This window comes from Oryza glaberrima, chromosome 9, assembly GCF_000147395.1.
Source record: "Oryza glaberrima chromosome 9, OglaRS2, whole genome shotgun sequence".
NCBI classification, from domain to species: Eukaryota; Viridiplantae; Streptophyta; class Magnoliopsida; order Poales; family Poaceae; genus Oryza; species Oryza glaberrima.
In genome coordinates, this window is record NC_068334.1 from 3,317,511 (window position 1) to 3,343,646 (window position 26,136).

Below are 26,136 nucleotides of genomic sequence, written 5' to 3' on the forward strand. Positions count from 1 at the left end.
CTCAGTCGTTTTCTTCTTCCCGAAGCTTTCCAGCGCCTCATCAAGATCCGAAGTTTGCGCCAGAACAGCCCGCATCTTGACTTGCCACAGCGAGAATCTCGTCTTGTAGTCTAGCAGCGGTAGATCATACTTCATCGACGCCATCGCGAAACCCTAATCTGGGAACCAGCTCTGATACCACTTGTTAGGAAACGATAGGCGAACAAACGATAAAGAACAATAGATCAATCACAAAAGACACGAGATTTAACGTGGAAAACCCTCCCAAAATAGGAGAGAAAAAACCACGGGCGCCAGCCAGCAAAATATCTTCACTATATCTGAGGTGAGGTTACATCGCCGCACGGCGGCTTACAAGAGGTATATATATAGTGGAACCCTAAAAAGGGATGATGATCCGTACCGCGGGGGCTCCGCCCCCGCACCCCCCGGCGTCCCCAGGCGCACAGCCCAATGGGCCAGCTTCAGCCTTCGCTCCGCTACGGCAGAAGCTGGCCTTTATTAAGTGCAAATGAATTTGGATCACAACTCAACAAAATTAGTACACAAAGCATCGTGATGTCTGAGATAACTACATATACCATACAGATTCTATAAAGATCTGCGAAGTTATTTGCTACTCCCTCCGTCCCACAATATAAGGGATTTTGAGTTTTTGATTGAAACGTTTGACCACTCGTCTTATTCAATTTTTTTTTGCAAATATAAAAAACGAAAAGTTGTGCTTAAAGTACTGTAAATAATAAAGTAAGTCACAAATAAAATAAATAATAATTTCAAAAAAAATTTAATAAGACAAGTGGTCAAACGTTGCAAGTAAAAACTCAAAATCTCTTATATTATGGGACGGAGGGAGTATTACTGGATCTTCCTTACGTCAACGATTTCTTTTAGTCATGCTATGATACAGAACTTGATCTGCGAAGTACTGTTTGCTAAGGAGTCAATCAATAGAACGTGATTGATCAGAAGGAAACGGCAAGTGAGTTCAGGAAAAGGTAACACATATTCAAAACAATTATAAAAAATGTCATATTGAAAACAAATCTGCACAATACCCTCAGGGCAATCAAAACTGCTGTACAAAAAGAACAAATGAATTGGCTGTGGAGGGTTAAAAGAGCTCCTTACGAATAACCTCTAGAAGAACAGGAAAAAGAATAGAAAAGAAAGAAAAAAAATGAATATTGTACACGTACATGTTTCAAAGCTCTCATGGTGGTTGGTATCTTCTTACAGGATTGTTAGGATCGTTGGTGCATCCGGATGCACCTGGCTTTGCTGAAGTTAAGAACACCGGGCTTCCCTGTTGTGGCTGCGATCTCGCTCCCAGCAATCTGGATGCATGGCTGATTGGCTGATGGTGATTGTGGTGCTGAAGATCAGCATGAAAATCAGAGCTAGAGTGAGAACTTGTTGTCTTCTTGTCAGCATAGTGAGCAGTTGATCTCCAGGTATCTTCTGAATTCTTGTGGAAGCCGAGTTACGAAGCCTGAAAAACTAGGGTGAATATAAAGACTGTGGCAACATGTATATGTTGTATAAATTTATCATGCTCTGGAGCGCGTTTGGTTCCTTGTATGTCAAGTTTCGATGTGCCTACCCGAGGGCTCGATGCGTTGTCGCGGTCAGCTATGACTTGCAAACCATTAATCATGTGGTTGTCATGTAAACCTTGACCTTCGCATAAGAGAGCTTACCTTTGCATAAGAGAGTCTTTGTGGTAGAATTCATGCGAAATCCCTTTCACAGTTTCAACATTCCGGAGTTTAAATGCATGAAATGCTAAATCTCTCGTTTTCATGTTACTGAGGATGCAACTTGAATGGTCAATTTCAGGATTAACGGCTGCACCCCAAAAAAGTTCAGGATGACACGAATCCGCGTATTCCACGGCCTCTGGCGAAAATTAAATGGGCCAAATGTAGCCCATATCCATTTTATTCCTGAGCCTTTGAACAATTGAGCTTGAAAGCCCAACGCTCTCTCATGAAAAGCTTAACCGACCTAGAGCTCAACGTGAATCTACCCTATTTCTTTCCTATTAATTCACTAACTCATTTTACTCACTAGTAATCGTGCACGTGCAATGCACGCTTCCCACATTAGATATAGTAATCATATGAAAACACGTAAAATTTGTTGCATTTTCGTGTGTCGGCAGTGCGACTAAGGATGACCGGGCTACGGTGGACTGTACAATGAGGCGCCGGAGTGGAGGATGGCTCAAGCACTGGCGGGGGACAGGCCGCGATGGAGTGCACCGGCGGCAAGGACACGCAAGCAGGCAGCGAGCGAACTAGGAGGCGCGGAGGCAGCGAGCAAGAGGGCTCAGTGGAGCGAGGAGGCGGCGGAGTCATCGCGCGGCGGGAGTGCGGGCTTAGTCATCGCGCGGTCGAGACTCGAGAGGATAGGGTTGCCGAGGATAGAATCAATGGACTCGGTGGAAGATTGACGGATGAGATTATTTGACCTAGCAGATGGACGGATGAGATGAGATGGAATGATTTGGCTGGTAGGATTGGAGGAGGTAACTCCTCCTTTTTATATTAGTATAGATAGAAAAATGCCCGTGCGTTGCAATGGGTGAAGTCTATTTTAATCTTATTATTGTTATATGGTTTAGTTAAGATGAAATTCACTGTGGAGTTCGCTTGGATATATATATTTTTAGAAAATCATGAGTTGCAGTTAGGAGTCCGATCGTCTCATGTTAGCATGCGAATTTTTTTAAACAGATTTCTTATATGATTCCTTCTGTATTACCAAACGTGAACGATCTGTAAAACCAACTCAAATACGGATATGTATTTCCAAAGGCAAACGAACTTGAAACCATCTCATACACGGATGACTTACCAAAATACCGGCAAAAACATCTTCAATTTTTATAATAGTAGAGATATAGATCTCTTGTCCTTATACTCTTACGGCCCATTTGGTTGGAGGGAGTTTTTAGGAGGGATTGGGAGTTAGATCTCTTGTCCTTATACTCTTATGGCCCGTTTGGTTGGAGGGAGTTTTTAGGAGGGATTGGGAGTTTAGAGGGATGAGGCTATTAAGTGTTTTGTTTGGTTGGGAGACATAGGGATTTTGGTAGGATGGGGATGGGGAATTGAGGAAGGAACTCCCTCTTTTTCAATACCTGGGTAGGGGCAGGTAATTGGGAGAGAATTTCTCCTTTATTTTTTCTAAGCAAATCTCAGCCATCTGTTTTTATTAATGACTTAATCTCCAACTAAACTTCCTATCAATTTCTATCACCTCTACCAAACAAGATATTGGGATTAAAAATCAAATTCCCATCTTAGAGCATCACCAACAGTCCACCAATAATCTATCCCCAAAAATTGATTTTTGGGTTTCCTAAACTGAAAATAGGTGGTGAAAAAACCCCTCCCTCCAAGAGATAGCCTACATTCAATCCCAAAAACTAAAAGTGGACCCTTCTGTTAAACTACCAACAGAAATTCTAGTTTTTTTCTTTCCCGTGCGCAGGAGGAGATCGCCATCTCCCACGCACGACCTGCACCGACGCCGCCCAAGAGCGATCTGCCCTGACGCCGCCCACACGCGATCTCTGTATTGCTACTCCCTGCCCCTACGCCGACGGTCATCTCTGCCATCGCCTCCTCCCCCTCCCCTCTATCCCCCACGGTGCCTCCCACCTCTCCCTCTCCTCGCTTGGCCGCCTCTCCTACAGGCCTTCGTCATGTTAAAAAGAGATGAATCGTCCAGGCAGTCTCATTAAGTTACTATTGGATGATGAGTCTTCGTCAGATAATGACGATGAATTCATTTTTGAGGCGGTCGAAACAGTTTTCGATGATAGCGATGAAGAACCGAAGCGAGGTGGGTCTTGCAACATTTAAATTATCACCTTGTCCTCAGCATTGACACCACTTTGAGGCCTATTCTCAATATAGCTTACACAGCCAGCAAACTTGTTGACACACTCTTGTATAGTGGACCAACAATGCATGAGCGAAATTTGAGTGCGATCTGAAGTGAAGTCCTTGTTTTCATGAAAGAAGTCATAAATACGGTTCCAATATGTACTTTGAGGTTGATCGGCACCTTGAATAGCATCCATACTAATGTTAACCCATGCTGATACCAATAGGACATCCTCCTGCATACTAAAATTCTTAGACCTTTTTTGGTTTGGTCTCACAGTAGCTTCTCCTTCCTCGAATTGTTGCTCAGGATATTCAGGTTGGCTACCTTCAGCACTCCAATCGTAAGAAATGCGACCCTCATTTATCAAGTTTGTAAAATACCCACTTCCATCCATGCTCCCTGTTATGAGAAAGAAAAAGCAAAGTAAATCATTTACTGAATGACATACTACAGACCAATATATTTGCTTGCATCACATAAACATGACGCATATGTACTGTCACATGGATTTCTTGGACAGAGTAAAGACATGCTGCATATGTAAAATTCAGTCAGTATAAGTTTCACTTTTCAAATCAAATATACAACGAGAAACTCGATGTAAAATGCTTTGCATCATGACAGGAGTAAAATTCAATCAGTACATGTTTGCCATTTTCAATTCATCAAATTACAACAAAGCATTATTTCAAATTTGAGTGCAAAATTTAAAACAAATTTTGAGAGACATCAGTTACCATATATCTGCATTTTTACAAAAACAATGACAAACTGGATTTTTTTCAGATAATTCAAACAGAAATGACTTGCTACTACCTAGTCCAATAAACACTAGCCCAAAAGACAATTCACTCTAAATTTTATTATGTTTGGCCATAAAGCTCAATGACACAAACAAGTTCAGTTATCTATCACCACACACACAAACTCTAGAGCTGTTCATATATCATGCATTACACACACATGTGCATTTCTTCAGTCTCATCCATTGAACTTCAGTGCACTGTAAATTTCGTAAGCAAACACAAGAGATTAGGGATCAATTACCTTCATTGCTGACAAAATCAGTCACGGGGACACCAAAGCTGCGTCGTCGGCCAACCTCCTCTTCACCAGCAGACCAATCTTGCCCTAAATCGACGCCGGCATAGTCATTATCCACTAGATCCGTCCCCTCCTCATTTTCGACGGGACGCTTGCTAGTGTTGGAATTAATAGATGGGTTAAGGCCCATTCGAAGATTAATTCTTTAGAAAATCACAAAAGTCCACCTCATGGGATGGCATGCATGTGGAGTTTAGTACCACCTTGATTATTCTAGGAGAGAGGGACCTCCTTAAAAGGGAGAATGCCCTCCTAGCCACTTGAAGTATGTGTGGTGGACAGAAGAGGGGGAACACACGCGTGCGCTCGCTCGCCTCGCCTGGCCTAGCTTGGCAGGCGGCGCGCGTGCACGACGTACGCGTCGAATGCAGCCTCCTTTTGCAGTTTTGTTTTGCTGCAGAAAAATTCGAATTTGTTTTGTTGTTGGAAACATTCCGAAAAATCTGGTTCGGTTAAGCGGAGTGGAGATCATGCGGGCGCCCTGATCAAGCGACATATCTCTATATAAACCGAGCCGCCGCCTTCACGCAACACACGCGAAATCAATCTAGGGTTTGCCTCCTCCTCCTCTGTGTTGCACCGTCGCTCATAGACTACTCCATCCCGCTCACCAGCGTGCACCGGCGATCGGGAGAGCAGGTCTCCGGAATCTCTGCCTTTGACGTCCTGCACCGGGAGAAGGCGGCAATAAGTTTTTTCGGAAGCGCTTCGCACGACTGCTCCCTGTTCGTCCACGACGGCTCGCCTTCCTCTCCGCTCGCGTGCTGCGCGCCTTCGTCGACGCTCACAACCGCGAGTAGTTCCTGCCGAGCAACCGGTCTTTCCGCCACCTCGGTACGTGTTCGACATGTTGCGCATATTTGATCTGTTCATGTTTTACTGCTTAGTTTACATGTGTAGATCTAATGATGCGTTAATGCTAGTATACATCTGTAATGTCATGATTTATTTATGGAATATATTAAATCATTATATGCCTATATTCTCAACAATCCAAAAACCTTACTATAGGTGTTGTGATTTTACTATGGCTGGTTTTGCCGATGCACTGAGGCCGGATAAATTTACCGGTGTGCACTTTAAGAGATGGTAGATCAGGGTCACTCTGTGGCTGACAGCTATGAAATGCTTCTGGGTGAGTACTGGCAAGCCTATGGGCGTTCTTAATGCTGATCAGTAGAAAGAATTCGATGAGGCCACTACTCTATTTGTGGGATGCATTCTTAGCGTGCTTGGCGATCGTCTGGTCGAGGTGTATATGCATATGACCGACGCTAAGGAGTTGTGGGATGCACTGAATACTAAATTCGGTGCTACTGATGCTAGCAATGATCTGTATATCATGGAGCAGTTTCATGACTACAAGATCGCTGACAACCGTTCTGTAGTCGAACAGGCTCATGAGATACAAACCATGGCTAAGGAACTCAAACTCCTTAAGTGTGTCTTACCCGACAAATTTGTGGTCGGGTGCATTATTGCGAAACTACCTCCATCTTGGAGAAGTTTCGGTACTGCACTCAAACACAAGAGACAGGAATACTCTGTTGAGGGGTTGATATCGTCTCTTGATGTTGAGGAGAAAGCTCGGGAAAAAGATGCCGCGTCTAAGGGCGATGGTGGGCAGTCCACTGCCAATATAGTGGACAAGGCCCAGAACAAGAGCAAGGGGAAATACAAAGCTCAGCAGACCACCAACTTCAAGAAGAAGAAGAACAACAATCCTAATCAAGATGAGAGGACTTGCTTTGTGTGTGGTCAACCTGGCCATCTGGCCAGGAAGTGTCCACAACGCAAGGGGATGAAGGCACCTGCAGGGCAGACCTCTAAGTCTGCTAATGTGACCATTGGCAACACTGGAGATGGAAGCCGGTATGGTAATTTACCTACTATTTTTTCAGTTAATCAGTCTACTAATTGGTGGGTTGATACAGGGGCCAATGTACATGTTTGTGCTGACATCTCATTGTTTTCTTCTTATCAGGTCGCACGGGGTTCCACCGTCCTAATGGGGAATGGGTCACATGCTTCTGTTCATGGTATTAGCATGGTAGATCTGAAGTTTACTTCGGGAAAGATCGTGCAGCTGAAGAATGTACAGCATGTCCCTTCTATCGTCAGGAATCTTGTTAGTGGCTCCCGTCTGACTAGAGACGGATTTAAGTTGGTTTTTGAGTCTAATAAAGTAGTCGTGTCTAAACATCGATATTTTATTGGTAAAGGTTATGAGTGCGGAGACCTGTTTCGCTTTTCCCTTTCTGATTTCTGTAATAAGTCTATGAACCATATTTGTGGCAGTGTGGATGATGAGGCTAATGTATGGCACTCATGTTTATGTCATATTAATTTTGGCTTAATGTCTCGGCTTTCCAGCATGTGTTTAATTCCTAAGTTTTCCATTGTCAAAGGTTCTAAGTGCCATAGTTGTGTGCAATTAAAGCAACCTCGCAAGCCTCACAAGGCTGCTGAGGAGAGAAACTTGGCACCTCTAGAACTCCTACACTCAGATCTCTGTGAAATGAATGGGGTGTTGACGAAGGGTGGAAAACGATATTTCATGACGTTGATTGATGATGCTACTAGATTTTGCTATGTGTACTTGTTGAAAACGAAAGACGAGGCTCTAGACTATTTTAAAATTTATAAGGCAGAAGTTGAAAATCAACTTGACAGAAAGATAAAAAGACTTAGGTCTAATCGTGGTGGAGAGTTTTTCTCAAACGAGTTTGACTTATTCTGTGAGGAACATGGCATTATACATGAGAGGACGCCTCCCTATTCTCCCGAGTCTAATGGGATTGCTGAAAGGAAGAACCGCACGCTGACCGACTTGGTGAATGCCATGTTAGACACCGTGGGACTACCTAAGGCATGGTGGGGGGAGGCATTGTTGACCTCGAATCATGTGTTAAACAGAGTTCCTAACAGAAATAAGGACAAAACACCATATGAGATATGGATTAGGAGAAAACCATCACTTTCTTACTTGCGCACATGGGGGTGCTTGGCGAAAGTCAATGTACCAATAACGAAGAAGCGCAAACTTGGACCTAAGACTGTGGACTGTGTCTTTCTAGGATATGCTCACCACAGCATTGCCTATAGATTTTTAATAGTTAAATCTGAGGTACTTGACATGCATGTTGGTACAATTATGGAGTCTCGTGATGCTACCTTCTTTGAGAGCTTTTTCCCAATGAAGGATACACATAGTAGTTCTAGCCAACCCTCTGAAATAATTCCCAGTGTAATCACACCACCAGAACAAACTGAACATACACATGAACATGTCACTGAGGAGGATGACAGTGAACCTCCTCGAAGGAGCAAAAGACAAAGATAGCTAAGTCTTTTGGTGATGATTTCACTGTGTACCTCGTGGATGACACTCCTAAGTCAATTTCAGAAGCATACGCATCTCCTGATACAGACTACTGGAAGGAGGCTGTCCGTAGTGAAATGGATTCCATTATCGCTAACAGGACTTGGGAGGTGACAGAGCGACCCTATGGGTGTAAACCTGTGGGGTGCAAGTGGGTATTCAAGAAGAAGCTCAGGCCTGACGGTACTATTGAAAAGTAAAAGGCTCGGCTTGTTGCTAAGGGCTATACTCAGAAAGAAGACGAAGATTTCTTTGACACTTACTCACCTGTTGCTAGATTGACCACAATTCGTGTGCTACTTTCCCTAGCAGCCTCACATGGTCTTCTCGTTCATCAAATGGATGTTAAGACAGCTTTTCTTAATGGAGAGCTGGATGAGGAGATCTATATGAATCAACCTGATGGGTTTGTAGTTGAAGGTCAAGAAGGCAAAGTGTGCAAATTGTTGAAGTCTTTGTATGGTCTGAAACAAGCTCCTAAGCAATGGTATGAGAAATTTGACAAAACATTGACATCTGCAAGCTTTGTAGTCAATGAGGCAGATAAATGTGTGTACTATCGCCATGGTGGGGGTGAGGGAGTTATTTTGTGCTTGTATGTTGATGACATACTGATATTTGAGACAAACCTTGAGGTGATAAATGAGGTTAAATCATTATTGTCTCAAAATTTTGATATGAAGGATTTGGGAGTAGCTGATGTTATCTTAAACATTAAACTAATTAGATGTGAGAATGGGATTACACTCTTGCAGTCCCATTATGTGGAGAAGATCTTGGATCGCTTTAACTACATTGATAGTAAGCCTTCTCCAACATCTTATGATCCTAGCTTGTTGCTTCGCAAGAACAAGAGAATTGCTAGGAATCAACTGGATTACTCCTAAATCATTGGCTCGCTGATGTACCTGGCTAGTGCAACTAGGCCTGATATCTCCTTTGCTGTGAGCAAGTTGAGCCGATTTACCTCTAATCCAGGAGATGATCACTAGCATGCGCTTGAGCGAGTAATGCGCTATCTGAAAGGTACTATGGAATTGGGCTTCACTATTCTAGGTATCCTACGGTACTGGAGGGATATAGTGATTCTAACTGGATCTCTGATGTGGATGAGATCAAAGCCACTAGTGGATATGTCTTCACGGTGGTGGTGCTGTTTCATGGAGGTCTTGCAAACAGACTATTTTGACGAGGTCAACCATGGAAGCAGAACTGACGGCACTGGATACTGCTACTGTTGAGGCAGAATGGCTGCGTGATCTATTAATGGATCTGGCTATTGTTGAAAAACCGGTGCCGGCTATCCTTATGAACTGTGACAATCAAACGGTAATTGTCAAAGTGAATAGTTCTAAGGATAATATGAAATCATCTAGACATGTGAAAAGACGATTGAAGTCTGTCAGGAAATTGAGAAACTCCGGAGTTATAACGTTGGATTACATCCAAACAGCTAGAAACCTGGCAGATCCCTTCACGAAGGGACTATCATGAAATGTGATAGACAATGCATCGAAGGAGATGGGTTTGAGACCCATGTGAGTTATACTATGGTGGTAACCCAGTCTATGTGATCGGAGATCCCGTGAATTAGAACTTGGGAAGAACAAACCATTAGTAAACTAGAGGAGAGTACCAATCTATACCCTCTCTAAGTGAAGATGCATGTACTCTCGTGAGCTGCAAGGCAGGTTGGCTATGCCTTAATGAGTTCTGTTGGCTTTAATTAGCGAAGATGCTGTCCTACAGAGCATTCTTGAAAGAACTCACCTTTGTAAGCTTGACTGTTGGTCGTAGTTAATGAAGATTTTGGGTGAATCTTCTAGGAAGCTTACTAAAGACCTATGAGTATGACTTATACGCTCCACCCGAGGGGTAGTCTACAGACGGTCTAGTACTAGATAAGACTCTGAGTGGAACTTGCTTGCACAAGACTTGCAATTCAAGGCGTAGTCCATTGTTCAAGTTGTGAGTAAGTGTAGCTTGGAGTTCTAGGTGGATGTTCAACCTTAATCGGTCTCCATCGAACCGCTGGTATATAAACAATACATTGGAAAAGGCAAATCTCAGTGGTATTTTGAGATTTGGTGGGGGATTGTTGGAATTAATAGATGGGCTAAGGCCCATTCGAAGATTAATTCTATGGAAAATCACAAAAGCCCACCTCATGGGATGGCATGCATGTGGAGTTTAGTACCACCTTGCTTATTCTAGGAGAGGGGGACCTCCTTAAAAGGGAGGATGCCCTCCTAGCCATTTGAAGCATGTGTGGTGGAGAGAAGAGGGGGAACACACGCGCGCGCTCGCTCGCCTGGCCTGGCAGGGCAGGCGGCGCGCATGCACGACGTACGCGTCGAATGGTCCGCAAAATTGGCTCCTCACCCTTGCGCAGATGCAGCCTCCTTCTGCAGTTTTGTTTTGCTGCAGGAAAATTCGGATTTGTTTTGTTGTTGGAAACATTCCGAAAAATCCGGTGCATGAAAATGGCGTGGAGTCCAGATGGACCTATCTCTATATAAACCGAGCCGCCGCCTTCACGCAACACACGCGAAATCAATCTAGGGTTTGCCTCCTCCTCTGTGTTGCGCCATCGCTCGTAGACTACTCCATCCCGATCGCCAGTGTGCACCGGCGATCGGGAGAGCAGGTCTCCGGAACCTCTGCCTTCGACGTCCTGCACTGGGAGAAGACGGCAATAAGGTTTTTGGGAAGCGCTTCGCGCGACTGCTCCCTGTTTGTCCGCGACGGCTCGTCTTCCTCTCCGCTCGCGTGCTGGCCTTCGTCGACGCTCACAACCGCGAGTAGTTCCTGCCGAGCAACCGGTCTTTCCGCCATCTCGGTACGTGTTCGACATGTTGCACATATTTGGTCTGTTCATGTTTTACTGCTTAGTTTACATGTGTAGATCTAATGATGCGTTAATGCTAGTATACATCTGTAATGTCATGATTTATTTATGGAATATATTAAATCATTATATGCCTATATTCTCAACAACTAGATCGGGGAGGGAGCTGGGCAGGTCGATGTGGTACAAATTCTAGCAGGGACGAAGCCGTTGCCGTGCGGCGCAGAGGAGCCGTCGACCGATTCAAACCGTACCGGGGCATCATACCAAATTGCGGCAGCGGTGGTACCCCAGGTTGCGGCGGCGGCGGTGGAACCCTAGACTGCGGCGGCGGTGGCGCAAAGGATGAACCTGGCGGCGGCGGCGCCGGAACCCCAGACTGCGGCGGCGGCGCAAACATTGAACACGGCGGTGACGGTGGTGGAAACCCAAACAGCGGCGGCGGCGCAAAGGTTCCTTTTTCAAGCCGTGGCGGGCGAGACGCCGGCGGGCGAGCACTTGGCGGGCGTGGGCGCGAAGAATCGCCGTGCGGGAGCATTTTCGCTGCTCGCGCAGGAAGAAGAGGAGAAGCGCGGGGAAGGAGAGGAGAAATACGCGGGGAAGAGGATTGGGAGTCGGTCTCTCGCCCTCAAATACACGTACCGAGAAAGCTGGAGATGGGAACTCCAAAACGTCCGGAGCTCTTTTGGGAATCTGTTGGACCAGTTTTTTTTAACCAAAATCCCAAAAAATCAGGATTAGGGATGGGATAGAAAGACTGGTGGTGATGCTCTTAATCTCATCACCAATTCTCGTGAAAATTCCCAATCCCCTTCTCTCGAGTTACCAAACAAGCCGTTACATCTTATCTTACATATCCAACGGCTCATATCCATCTAACCTACATTCCAACGGTTCGATTCTCTCCGTGCAACCCACACCCACGCCCGCACACCTCCCCACAGTCCCACATCGTCCCTGCCACTTTCTCCCTCGCTCTCCAAACCCTAATCGCCACCGGTTCTCCCCTCCGCTCGCCACCCCAACCCACTCCCCCTTCCCTCCGCTTCTTCCCCTCCCCCCAACGACCCGCGCCGCTACCGCCCCTCGCGCGCTACCGATCCGCCGCTCCTTCCCCTCCCCCCAACCGCAACGACCCACGCGGCTAGCCAGGTACTCAATCTCCTTCCAAGTTGCAGTTCATTCACCCTTCCAAGTCACCGCCGGACCTCCCTCACCAATCTGCTCCATCCGCGTTAGTACGGGTATATTACTAGTCTCTAAGGGCTCCTTTGGAAGCCCGGTATCCTGGGGGGATCCCGGCCTAATCCGTGGGAAGCTGGCCCGCGGGGAAAATTTCCGCGGGGCAATTTTCCTGATCATTTGGAAGCCCACGGGGCGGGGATTTCCCGGCCCAACCCACGGGGAATCCTAGGGGAAAGGACCCCGGCCTCGAGAGGTCGGGATAATTTCCTCGTTCTCTCTCTCGCGCGCGCGCGTTGCGCCGCCGCCTCTCTCTCGCGCGGCCGGGAGGGAACGCCGCCGAGCCTCTTCTTGCGAGTTGCCGCCGGCCTCCTCCGGCGAGACGCCACCGCTGGAACTCCTCCTCCGGTGAGATGCCGCCTTCGACTCTCCTCCTCCAATCAAGGGTAAGCCCTTCTTCTCTTTCCCCTCCTCTCCTCCTCCTCTAGGGTTTTCCCTCAGATCTTGGCTCAATCCGCTCTTCTCTTCTCCCTAAATTGCTTCTCCAGACTGGCCACCGTGAATCTTGTGCCCCCTCCCCTAGGTCATCTTCGACCACTACCCCGTCAGCTGTCCCTGAGCGAGCGCCACACTCACCAGCGACTCGGTTCAAGGCTGATCTTGGCAGGTTTGTGTCCTTGATCCAAAGTCAGTACTGTGATTGTTTACGGTTCGGTTTGGTTCATCTCGGAATTAGTTTTGCATCTTGTGTGAATCTTGAATTTTCACACAAGAAACTTATGAGAGAAACCACGGTGAATCTTGTGTGAATGATCTTTGCAAACACTAGTTAAGTTGTTTGTTTGTTGTTTGTTTGTAGACATGTCCAGAGTCAGAAATTCTTTTGGCTCCACCACTTGACTTCCACTTTGATCTAATATTAACCCATGCTTTTTGATTAGTTAGCAAATAGTCCATATTTAAGCAACTGATGGTGAAATTACAATATAGCATTCAACTAATGTAGACTGTACCTAGGTCAGCAATTGCAAATCTACACTTTAGATTTTTGTTGTGTCCTTTTTTTTTTGTACTTTCACGCTTGGGCATAAACGGAAGTGTTTATCAAATAATGTAGTGATGGCATGATATACATTAGCTTTTACTATCTACTAGTGAATTACTATTTTGCACTGGTAAACTATCAGACCAATAGCTATCAGGATTTTGCCTTGTATTACTGCAGTCTGTCTGTTTGAAAGCTTCCAATTGAAGATAGCAACCTGAGAAGTATGCATGCCATATGTGACACCTCTTAAAGAATGTCTAATTGAGATTTTTGATAATTAATTTTGTTATAAGGCTTGTGAACAATCTGGTATTCTGGTGCAGTGATTGACCTGAATAAGTCTGCTAATAATAGGTTAGAGCAGTTGTCACTCTTTTCCCTCAAGTATATGATTTTATTTCTCCTAGGTTCTTGTTTTGTGCTCCAGAGGATCTACTCCATTTAATTTTTTCTTCAGAGCAAATGCACAGCATGTTCAGTCATATTAGTTGTAGATGTGCTAGTGAATTTTGTTTCTTATTCTGTACTCCTCTTTTTATCGGGAAATATTTATCAATGTCACTACATTCTTTACAATTTTTTTTCGTCTTCCAAAATTTACTTATTTTGCATTTTTCCTTTTCCTGAAATTACCAACTATCTTTTGTTTTTTAAGGATCTATGATATCTCCTGCAGGGCTGTGTTCTGTAGCTCTCTCTCCTTGAGTTTTTATGTTGTTGTCTGAAGACTGACCAGCCACTGAAAATATATTTTTTATTCTTGCCCAAATGACAGGGTTTGATGTCCAGTGACTCATCCTCTTGTTAACTTTTCCATACTTGGCATTTTTATTTGTATATTATGTGAAACTTGCATACTCGTGGATTTACTTTGCACCTGTACAGCTGCAGCAAGAGAGCCAAGGAGAAAGCTAGGAAAAATATATACCATGAAACACATTATGATTTTAAAATAGGATCATGCCTTCATTAGTTTAACTAAGGAAGAGATTTTCAGTTTTCCTCTGCTATGCTAATTAAGATTGTTTGATGTTGCAAAACCGACGTGCTATGATTTTGTTGTGTTCAAGAATATGACTCTGCTATGGCTTCTTTCTGACATAAATGTTATAACCTAGAGCAACCATGACATCTTTTCATCTTGATGCATTTACTTTATAGTTTCTTGTGCAGCGCACTCGTCTAGATTGATTTGGACTCTAGAAATTCCTTGCAATAACAATTTTGGTTGTTTAGATGAACTCTGAAGTCTGATCTGTTATGTGTAAATTTCCTGTGGTCATTGTTGTACTCATCAAAACCTTTTTTTTCCAGAAAGAACAAAGGAATGTTCTAAAACATGTTTATTTTGATAATATAGAGTGGGCAATGTATTGATATATGTTTAAATTGTTATATTTTTGTAGCTTTCTGCACCAAAGGAAGCAGCAGTTAACTACTTAACTTTCATGGATCCTGCAAAAGAGTCACTGGTCACAGGGATATAATTTTCTGTTAGGTTGTTTTGGCGCCCAGTCTGATTGCAGTGCAGTTGTAAAGGAAATGAGTTTTTTTCATGATGTACCACATTGTAGATTGAAGAGTTGTACTTCTAAGAATTCTTGTATTTTCATAAGAAGCATTGTCATTTGAATTATCTACGTGGATTGTATTGGTGGAGATAAACTTGGTTGAATGTTGTCGATGTTTAACACAAATTTGACTTTTGCTGAATTTACTACATTCTTCAATTAAATGTACCATCATTGATGCTAGTATATTGGTTTATATTATTTTTAATGATATTTTCCATATTTTTAATGACATTTTTATATTTAATTTTTTTGCAATTTGTATGTACTTCCCGTAGGCCTTTTTCAATTTATCTGTAATTTTTTTTGTAATTTTCTCTTTTTTCTGATTTTTTTTAGTTTTTTTATGATTTTTTTACAAAATTCGATCATCTCTGGGATATTTTCCTCTTCGCTTCCAAAAGGTAGCAGGGAAACTTCTTGGGTGGGAAAGGATCCCATGGGAAGTGGACGGGGGAGTACATGTCACCTCAAATATCCCCCTAGGGGAAAATTTCCCATGGTTTTTTTCCTCAGGCTGCCAAAGGAGGCCTCAAAGGAAGAGTCAATGACACTTGGGTCAGGATGACATATCTTAAATTTTACAAGGCATATCTCAAATTTTACAAAATTATAATAGCATGGTTACAATTTTCCCAAGGAAGGGCTCCTCTTCCTCCTCCTCCGGTTCTCCTCCGCCTCGCCGCCTCCTCTCGCGATGCATCACGGCGGCGGCAGCGGCGCGATCCGCGTGCTGAATGTGGCGGAGAAGCCGTCGGTGGCGAAGTCCGTCGCGGAGATCCTGTCGCGGCCGTCGGGCGGGATGCGGTCGCGGGAGGGGCGGTCGCGGTACAACCGCGTCTTCGAGTTCGATTACTCCATCGGTGGCCGCGCCTGCCACATGCTCGTCACCTCCGTCACGGGACACCTCATGGAGCTCGAGTTCGACGACCGGTTCCGCCGCTGGCACTCGTGCGACCCCGCTGATCTCTTCCACGCCCCCGTTCGCAAGTCCGTACCCCAGGTATGGCTCTCTGTTTCCTGCTACCCATTTCTCCCAACAGTTGGTGCGCAACGCGCCGTGGCCTGTGAATTGTGCCCTCACGAGTCACACGTCCTTTTCTCGCGTCCATGGAGTTGGCTGTGTTCAACTCACGGTGAAATGTGCGGCACTGAAATTTCGTTATGTTCGTGGGTTTGGTGGTGTACTGTACCAGGATTCCAGTTCGTGGGGGCCCGAGGGGCTAATAGTTAGTACCTTATTTGTACTAGCAATGGATGCTTCTTCTGATTTTGTTTAGGGTACTGTACTTAAGGAACTCTATTCTAGGGTTCTTCAGGAGCTTGTTTGGGGGTCATTGCATGATTGCTACTCGTTTTTGAATTGGGAACCACTAGTGCTGCTGGTCATTTGCACTGTTGCGCAGCAGCAATCTGGTTCCAGTCATATACGTCTGTGTGCTGTACTATACATGTGATAAAGTTATTGTTATTGTGATAGGAAGAGGGATACAGTAACGCATCAACTGTCCTATTTGGTCATTTTGAAAAACTGAAGGCTAAACTTTTTTTTTTGAACGGAAAACAGCACAAAAGTGCCTTTTCATTGAATAGAGCAGGAACTGAAGGCTAAACTTGCTATTGCTGGTATGAGAGGGTAGTTGTTTGCCGGGCTGGCCGACCTAGTATGATTATATGAACACCCTGGCATATACTATTCTCAGGCCTCAGGAAGTCGAGCTTTTGTCCTGAAATTAAAGCGTATTCTACAACATTATTTATCTTGCAGCAAAATTAGTAAAGTAGAGGCAGAAGTTCAACAGCTATACAAGTTTCCTCTCATTCTTCTGTTCTTCCAGCATCAGGAGAACATGATGCTACTCCTTTTGTCGGTTGCACTGCCACAACCATGCTGGAGCTTGCTTGTTGTATGTGATTTGGTGTAGCAGTATGTTTTCTCCATAGTCACCATTGATCCAATAAATTGCCTTTGTATCTTTCCTTTTGTCCTTCTAGAATCTTCTACCTAGATGGATTTATTGGGTAACATGCATGCATGCCTTAAATTGCTGAGAATGACCATGCTCATTTGTCTATTTTCCCAAACACGTCATCTGTTTTTGTGTTTTGATGCGTAGTGGTATGGTCTGATGGTAATGAAGTTATTATTACTGCTCCAGTTTCTTTTTTTTTTCAGCTGAGGTATATTCATTTTTTTTAATTGCAGGATAAGCAAGACATAAAAAGAACATTGGAAGAGGAAGCCAGGAAGTGTCAGTGGCTTGTGCTTTGGCTCGATTGTGATAGAGAGGGTGAGAATATCGCATATGAAGTGATTGATATATGCGCAGGTGCCAACAGCCGCCTCAACATTTGGAGAGCTCGTTTCTCAGCTTTGATTGACAGGTATTTGTTGCTACTGATGACTTTCTCTTCTTGATTGCAAAGATGGCATATCCATCTCCTGCATCGCACAGGTATCCCCATTCACTTCACATCTGGCCTGATTGGTGTTACTTTGAATTAGTTGTATGGAGATGAACTATGGTGTTCCAGTTGACTGGATAAACCCGACCCACAGTCCCACACTCATCCCAAATCTCCTGTTAATGTCTTAAAGAAATTAAACTGCAGGGAAATCCATGAAGCTGTGCAACATCTGGACAGACCCAACAAGCTCTTTGCCGATGCTGTTGATGCAAGACAGGTAATTAAATTATCATTCCAACCTTCGTTGATGTTGCATTCTCTTGCATCGCATCTACTGAGAAGTATTACAGCAACTCTAGCAAACTAAAGTCCTCGAAGAGCCTCTGCCACATGTTCTGACTATAATATTGTAGCTTTTGTACTGGTATAGGCTGTGTTCGCAGGAGGCAGATCCCAACCCAAACCTCATGCACGGAAAACGGAGCGATCCATTAGCACGTGATTAATTAAATATTTGCTAATTTTTTTCAATAATGAATTAATTTGATTTTTTAAAGCAACTTTCGTATAGAAACTTTTTGCAAAAAACACACCGTTTAACAGTTTGAAAAACGTGCGCGCGGAAAACGAGGGAGAGGGGTTGGGAAAGGAGGCATCCAAACACAGCCATAGGAATGGAATGAGACGGCATTATATTTTCTCCTTCTTATATTATTCTTCTCAAATGAAAAGCATTTTCATGCGCCTTCTTACTGTCTTGAAGATCTCAGATGATTATTAAGAATTTTGTACAGGAAATTGACCTTCGCATTGGTGCCTCCTTCACAAGGTTCCAGACAATGCTGCTGAAAGATGCATTTGTTCTTGATGACACTGGTGATGATAGGAATATAATTCTGAGTTATGGTCCTTGCCAGGTACTTCACTATAGAGTATGAACAGAAGATACTGAATGATGCCTACTTTCATCTTGGTGTAACATGTTCTTTGCATTGCAGTTTCCAACCCTAGGATTTATTGTTGAGCGTTTCTGGGAGATTCAAGCTCATTAACCTGAAGAGTTCTGGACAATAAATTGTTCCCATATTTCAGATGAAGGCACTGCATCTTTTGGTTGGATGTAAGATGCACTTGTCATGTTGTACTAATTCTTCCGTTACAAACGTCATCTGAGATTATTTCTTGTTTGGCAGACGTGGCCATTTGTTTGATTACTCATCTGCTGTTGTGATCTATGAAATGTGTGTTAAGGAACCAATGGCGACAGTGAGCCCTTGACATCTTTTATTTCAATACTAGTGTTCACGAAAATAATAACGATGAGTATCTTCGACAACAGAACAAAAGTACCAAGTTTAGTTGTATTTTTTCCCTTCTGGTGCAAAATGTAAGGAATCAAGAGAAACTAAAATATCCCCCATATCCACTAAGTACCATAGAGCTTCAGAAACGTGCCTCTAGGTACTTCAGAATGAGTTCCGAGCACACAATGAAGGTGTTAAAAATAACTCTTTTTTGGTAATCTTTTATACCTAGAACAGTTTTGCTAGCCAATTATGGGCACGTATCACTGAACTGATTGTTTTGCTGAGTGCTCTCTTGTCCTGTCTATATCAGGTGGCTGAGGAACTTTATCAAGCTGGATTTATTAGTTATCCCAGAACAGAGACTGATAACTTCTCTCCAAACATTGACCTACATGTATGTGTTGAAATTTACTAGTTCCTCTTGTCCATTCTTATTGCATGGTTTGATGATTCGGATTACATGTTTTTGAATAGTGCACCTATAACTTTCATTTTTACATAATTTAGGTGATAAAGAACTCCCTCTGTTCCTAAATATAAGCATTTATAGCAATTCAAACTTTGTACACAAATATAAGCATATCTTGGACACAGTTTTCAAAGTAGGGGAATCTAAGCAATTTCAGCCAGCCAGATGATTGGAAGGGAATCCAAGCAATTCAAAATTCGGCCAATCAGATGATTGTTTTTGGGGTGGGGGGGCGGGGTGGGGGTGTTCCAAGCAAGGGCATTTGAGTTTCGCCTAAACCCTTAATATTTTCTAAACAACCTAGAAATACTTATATCTGGGAACAGAGAGAGTAATTGGTTCCCCTTTTCATTTTGTGTGGATATGCTAACACATGATGATCCCCTTCACGTTTAAATATTTGATTTATAAAATACTAATCATATGTCATTCATGAAATGCTACTAGAAAAATATTAAAAGCATTTTCTACACTCTGATAAATACCTGCGATGCTTATACCATTTTAACCTTCCCTTGTTTGTTTTTTTTTTTAAAAATTATATCTATTTTTTTCCGACATGTTTGGGTACTTTTGATGTAGTCCATCGTACATGAACAAGTGGCTCATCCAAATTGGGGAATATATGCTCAGCGTCTTTTGGATCCTGAAGCAAGACTTTGGAGAAACCCCAGCAATGGTGGTCATGATGACAAGGCACATCCTCCTATTCATCCAACAAAATTTTCAGCTGGGGAAACCAATTGGACTGATAATCACAAAGTATGTATCTTTCCTATATAGCAGATACTATAGCATTTTTAATATTTTTTAAAGGCAATATTTCTTATGCTCTACAAGTGTGTAATAAAACTCCTCATATTTGTTTTCTTGCATCCAGAAATTGTATGAGCTTGTTGTTCGCCATTTCCTTGCTTGTTGCTCCCAACCTGCAGTTGGAGCTGAAACAACTGTGGAAATTAACATTGCTGGTGAACAGTTCAATGCATCAGGGCTCGTTGTTCTTGCTGTGCTGTGAGCATTCTCAAACCTTGCTGGAATCGTCTATTGTTTCATAGGTGTTGCGAACGTGTAAATAGGCAGTATCCATACATGACATGTAAATATGTTACATATCCTATACCTCTAATTCTGCTTGTTCTTTAGTTCTTTAAACACTTTGCTCCACTAATAAATCTGGTAAACAAGAGTAGGAGAAAGTGTATTTCAATCAGTAATAGAAACAACTCGATCTTATGTACGGAGGTGACATAGTCTTAACTCTTAAGCTCTGAGAAGCATCTTTCTTTGTGTTGAAGCTTCAATATGAGTCTTGGGTTGCCATTCCTCCTTTAGTTTACATTAATTGGTTCTTTAATAGCATTGTTCTAATTTTTTTTCATAAAACAATTAACTGTGCCAGTTGTGGTGTACTGCAATTAATATTTATTGGGAAGGGAAAAATAAAGGATGATAAAATATGTAGTCAGTAAACAAGAATGAAGATGCTAGGAGAACTCATGACAAACTTAACTTTGCCAATTTTGATGTACTTTAACTGCTTTGATATTTATTGGAAGGGAAAAGAAAGGAGGAGCATTTAAATAGAAAGTGAATTACACAGCCAATATGCTTAACTGTTTACATTGGCAGGTATTTAGGTAGCATATTTAGGAAACAGACCTTCTGCTGGTATAGGTGGAAATGCTGTGCCCAGGAGTTTAGGAATGCAGTGTCTATAATTTAATAAATACACTTTCCTTTCTAACGTTAGTTCTAGTGCAATAGGATTATTTCATTTCTGGGTTACTTATGGCAAAATTCCTTTTCTGCATGTCCTATAAAATATGTTATATACTCTCTTCTAGAAAAATTATTTGGACGTCTATCGGTTTGACTCATGGGGCGGTACATTACTTCCGACATACATCATTGGACAACAGGTTTGCTTCATTTGTACCAATACTTTTTCATTCATTTTATAGTGTCTTCTGTGCTATGTGGGTATAAATACCTGTGTGGAATGTTCTTATAAAAGCCTGCCATTTAAGGATGACTATAACAAATTTGTATTCCCAATTTAAAAAGTGATCCTTCTGATATGTTGTAACAGTTGTTCTTTTTTTTGTTTGAAAGAATATTCTGGTTGCTTTTTAGTTGTTTACCATGAGGAGTTGATGACCTTGCAGTTTGTTCCAACAACTTTAACACTTGATTCTGGAGTGACTCGCCCACCTCCTCTGCTTGCTGAAGCTGACCTCCTTAGCTGTATGGATAAAGTACACTTCTTGTCAATCTGCAACATAATATTTTCTTGTGGCAATATCATATGTATATTGAGTTGTGCCACTAAAATATTTGACTGATTGACCCCTTTCGCTTCTATTTCCAGGCAGGAATTGGCACTGATGCAACGATGCATGATCACATAAAAAGGTTACTTGACCGTTGTTATGCAACCAAAGATGCAAATACACGGTTCTCCCCAACAAATCTAGTATGTTTCATCACAACTAAGTTTTCATTAGATCATTGCATGTAGCACAATATTCATTGTTTGCAATTATTTACATGTTAGTGTTATTATGACATGGCATCTAACAGAACTTCAGCTATATAATCCCATCTTATGATAACACAATTTGTTTGATTACCTGGGTAGAATATATCTGAATATAAGTTTTTGCCCGCATTGAGAGAATTATATTAAGCCTGTGTGCAGATTGTCATACCATAAGTCTTAACAGAAGATAAATAAAAAGAATTCCCATTTCAAATATAATACTTTGTAGTAGCATGTTGCCCAGATGATTTTTTTACCTCAACAACTCCATTGCTTTTCTGAAGAAATCTCTAATTATCATGTGGGCTCTGTTGTTTGGTATGAAAGTAAGGGTTCTATTGAGAACCAGGGTTACCAACCAGGGCTTGAAGACCTGGCTTTTGGGGCCTTTTCTCAACCTTAAATGCAATGCCTTTGGGACGTCTCTTCCCTTGTGTCGAGCTTTTCTTTTGAATGTCAGATTCATCATCATTTTTCATGCTTATAGTCATACGTAATGCATCCACACTTTTGGAGAAAATAGCTGAAAGTATTACTTCTACTCATGTTACTGTAAATGACATATTCTGTGATTTCTATTGGACTAGTCCTGATAAGACAGTTTAGTGGGTTGTAAAATATATTTATTTGGTTCACAGGAAAATACTGTTCTCCGTAATATATTTTTTGTCCAGTGCAGATAGTACTTGTCCATGAAATACTTTTTCTCCATTGTACTGAAAATTAAGCTCATCTGCTAATTTCACACGTGCCTTTTGTTTCTTTTTTCTCTAAATGCAGGACGAGGCATTGGTGATGGGTTACAATGAAATGGGGTAAGTTGATTCTTAAACCTCACTTACTGAACCCATGTAATATGTTTGGTTTCTCGGAATAATTTAAGTAATTTTAGGTGAGCTTTGGAAACCTTATTTAAGATCAATGATGGAAGCTGATATGAAATCAGTTAGCATTGGTACAAAGAGTAAATCAGAAGTACTTGAGAATTGTTTGCAGCAAATGAAGGCTTGTTTTCTTGATGTAAGTTCTATTTTATGTATGTTTGCATGATATATATGCAGGAAGTGAAGCATAGAAACTGTTCATCAATCATCATCTATAGAATTGCTCTGAGTTTATATCTAGTAGTTAACCACTTATCATTGGTATAACGCAGGCAAGGGCAAACAAGGTGAAACTCTTTGATGCAATGGGAACATTCTTTGCAAGGTTTGATTGGATCCATTTGGCTTTCTTCTTTCATTGCTACAAATTTCTAGCTTCACTTTGACTTTTGATCTAGGTCAAGTAGACCGGTCAATGAGACACAGAATGTAGAAACTGTGAGACCATGTGCTGCATGCAATGAATCTGAAATGTTTTTGAAGCAAAGGCCGGTAAATTATCTTCCCATACATCTTTTCTTTCTTGAAATGGTTCTGAAGCTTAGGCATATTGGAAGTGTCGCACTATGTCCATGCTTGAACTTTGCTTTTCTTTCCTCAGACTGGCGAATTTATGGTTGGGTGTCGGGGCTTCCCTCAAGTGAGTAACATGTAGTGTTTTGCTTAGTTACCAGACCTTTTGTTAGTAGAAAAGGAAATAAGAAACAATTCTATATCTTGCCAGAAAAGAGCATATGGAACTACTAATGCAGCCAAAATAATTGAACTCTGACGAAAATTTTGATAGTAATAGTCTTCCTGAACTTTCAGTGTAGAAATGCAGTTTGGCTCCCACGATCTCTTTCAGAGGCTGCTGTGACTGATCAAGTTTGTCCTACCTGTGCTCCAGGTGAATAATTTAGTTCCCCAATTATTGAAATTGTACCACTAGTATGATCGATGTTTTTCACTGATGGACTATTCCTTTGCTGATTCTCCCTTGAATATTGATAATCTGTTAAATTTACAGGCCCGGTTTATAAGATTCAATTTAAGTTTCGCCGAAGGGATATTCCACCAAATTTTGATGTCGATCACCTAGGTATACTCTCCTATTCCAATTGAAGTTCCATACTCCCTTTAGTTTAGTTTAAACTTATATGACCAACAAATCCTTCTTTCCTCTCAACGCGTATCTGGTGTATCTTTTGTTTGGTTACATACTAAGGTGATTCGGACATATTTCATGCTGTTATAGGTTGTATTGGTGGATGTGATGACATACTCAAAGAGCTTATGGAAATAAGTAGATTTGGAAGTCATAGCCAGACTGCAACACCAGGTATCTGCAAAATGTTGAGTTCATTTTTTTAACCTTTACAAGTCAAGCTGTAGAGAATTTGATTAATTAGGGGTAATCGCAATCTTATGCTTATTGCAACTCAAAATATATAAAATCTAGAACAGGCTTGTTTTGTGGGTTAACCTTATTTTGTCTCCCATGTTTTGCTTACTATAGAAAGTAGGCCCTGTTGTCAGTTGCTAAAAAACATGTATATTTTATGATCATGTTTGTTGTTTCACAGCAAGAAATCCGAACCAGACTGCAAGTGGTGTAAGGCAGGGGTCTTCAAGGCAAGATTTACATACTAGCTTTCATCCAGCTGGGCAATTTACTAACGGACAAACACCTGTTGTGAATCCTCAATGTTTTCGTTCAACCCATACACAAAGCTCAGGAAATGCATCAGGTGACTGTACTACTCAGTAATTTCTACAAATTATTATGCAAGCCAATCTTCAGCCGGCCTGGAACAAAAAAAAGGGGTAATGCAAGCTCATGATTTGATCTTGAGCTATTTTCACACGCAGGTCAAGTACACTGCACATCATGTGGAGAACCCTGCGTATTGCGAACTGCTAATACAGAGGCTAACAGGGGGAGGAAGTTCTATAAATGTCAGGATCCTTCATGCGGCTTTTTCGCGTATGTGAATCCTTTTAGTAACAGTGTTCTTTTATCATATGATATTGATCTGCAGGGTGCATATGCATCTGCACAATTGAAAAAAAAAGCTATCTGATCTATCCACTTGAAACTATCTAAGCATGCAGAATATCACTAGTGATGCAGCTATCTCAGTTATGTTTTTCACAAAGCTTATGGGCATATACTCCTATTCCAAACTAATCAATAAACAGATTTATCTTAGCTTTCCCCCTAGTCAATCTTGCTCTAATCGCTATCAAGTTAAATTGCTAAAAACACAAGGAATATGATGCGAAAAGAGAAGCTTTGAATTATAGGGGTTTGTTTTAGCTATCTATGCATTGTCTTGCCTGATGTCTCTCTGTGCAACGCAGATGGGAAGACGATGTGGAGAACTCTGCGCCGAGGGGCTGTGGCGGGCGTGGGCGGCGCGGGCGCAGTAGCAGCAGGCAATCATCTGAATCTGCATCTGCAGGGCGGAGAGGCGGCACCCAAGGGCGAGGCAGGAGGGGCAGGGGACGGAATGCTGATGGCATGATGTTCGTTGCGGCGACGGGCGAGCCTGTGCACGGCAGCTGCTTCATCTGCGGCGACCCTACCCACTTCGCCAACGTCTGCCCCAACCGAGGGAGATAGATCTCATGAAAATTGCTCCGCGATGCCCGTTCAGATGGCATTGTAATGGCGTTGTCATGGTAAATTGACTCACTTCCCCCTTCTTCCTATGCATTAGTATATATCATGATGACTAGTTTATGGTAAACTTGTTAGTGGTTTTCTGGAAGACTTAGAAAAGAAAAATTGAGTATTTACACTGCCCCCGATTCAGAACATATATGAAGATACTGCTCGGAACTGTCATGTGAAATAGACTATGCAGAGCACACCGCCACAATGGCAGATTGGCAGAAGGCAATGTCAACCTGAAATGGCTAATGAGCGATCAATCGCTTGCACTCACCACGCGTGATTAGATTTGAGGTTCCTTTCCTTGGCATGACAAAGTACGCACGTGATTGTTTAATTTATCTTTTTAAAAGTAAATACGTAAAAAAACTTGATTAATCAGGGGCTCTCCCTAGTTCTTCCTGGTTAGCATTCTCTCTTTTGCATGCATGTATTCCACGAAAGGCCCATCAAGCAGGCAGGCTATGTGGTCTGCCCTATGTGGTGACTCTTAATGTGGGTAATGGGAGAATATCTAAGAGGACCTGGACATAGTGTCATTGACATTGTTTTTAAGGCGGTATGGCGAGGTATGGCGACCCGCCACCGCCTTACAGCTATAGCGTTATGGCGTATGGCGTGGCGACGCTATACACACATCCTATCTTTGCAAATTAAATCAGAAATTCAGTAGAGCATGTATAGTTGCATATCCAGATTTCAATACAGGTTTATTATAAGAACTTCAAAAGAAGAGCTAGGTGTTTGGGTGCACTATAAAGAAAGCCAGGAAGGGGATTGTGCAAAGAGTGTATAGAAGGGAGGAAAACAGAGCACTGCAAAGCAGGAGGGAGA

At 42.4% G+C, this 26,136-nt stretch overlaps 1 long non-coding RNA gene and 1 pseudogene across 1 annotated transcript; both read left to right on the forward strand.

Annotated features, from left to right (window-relative positions):
* The first annotated feature begins 12,659 nt into the window (after nucleotides 1-12,659).
* LOC127784153 (uncharacterized) lies at nucleotides 12,660-15,203 on the forward strand. Its single transcript, XR_008019449.1, has 3 exons — nucleotides 12,660-12,862; nucleotides 12,965-13,083; nucleotides 14,871-15,203. It is a non-coding gene; the product is annotated as an uncharacterized LOC127784153 (long non-coding RNA).
* A 529-nt stretch (nucleotides 15,204-15,732) lies between these two features.
* Nucleotides 15,733-25,304, forward strand: LOC127785280 (DNA topoisomerase 3-alpha-like; annotated as a pseudogene).
* The last annotated feature ends 832 nt before the right edge of the window (nucleotides 25,305-26,136 follow it).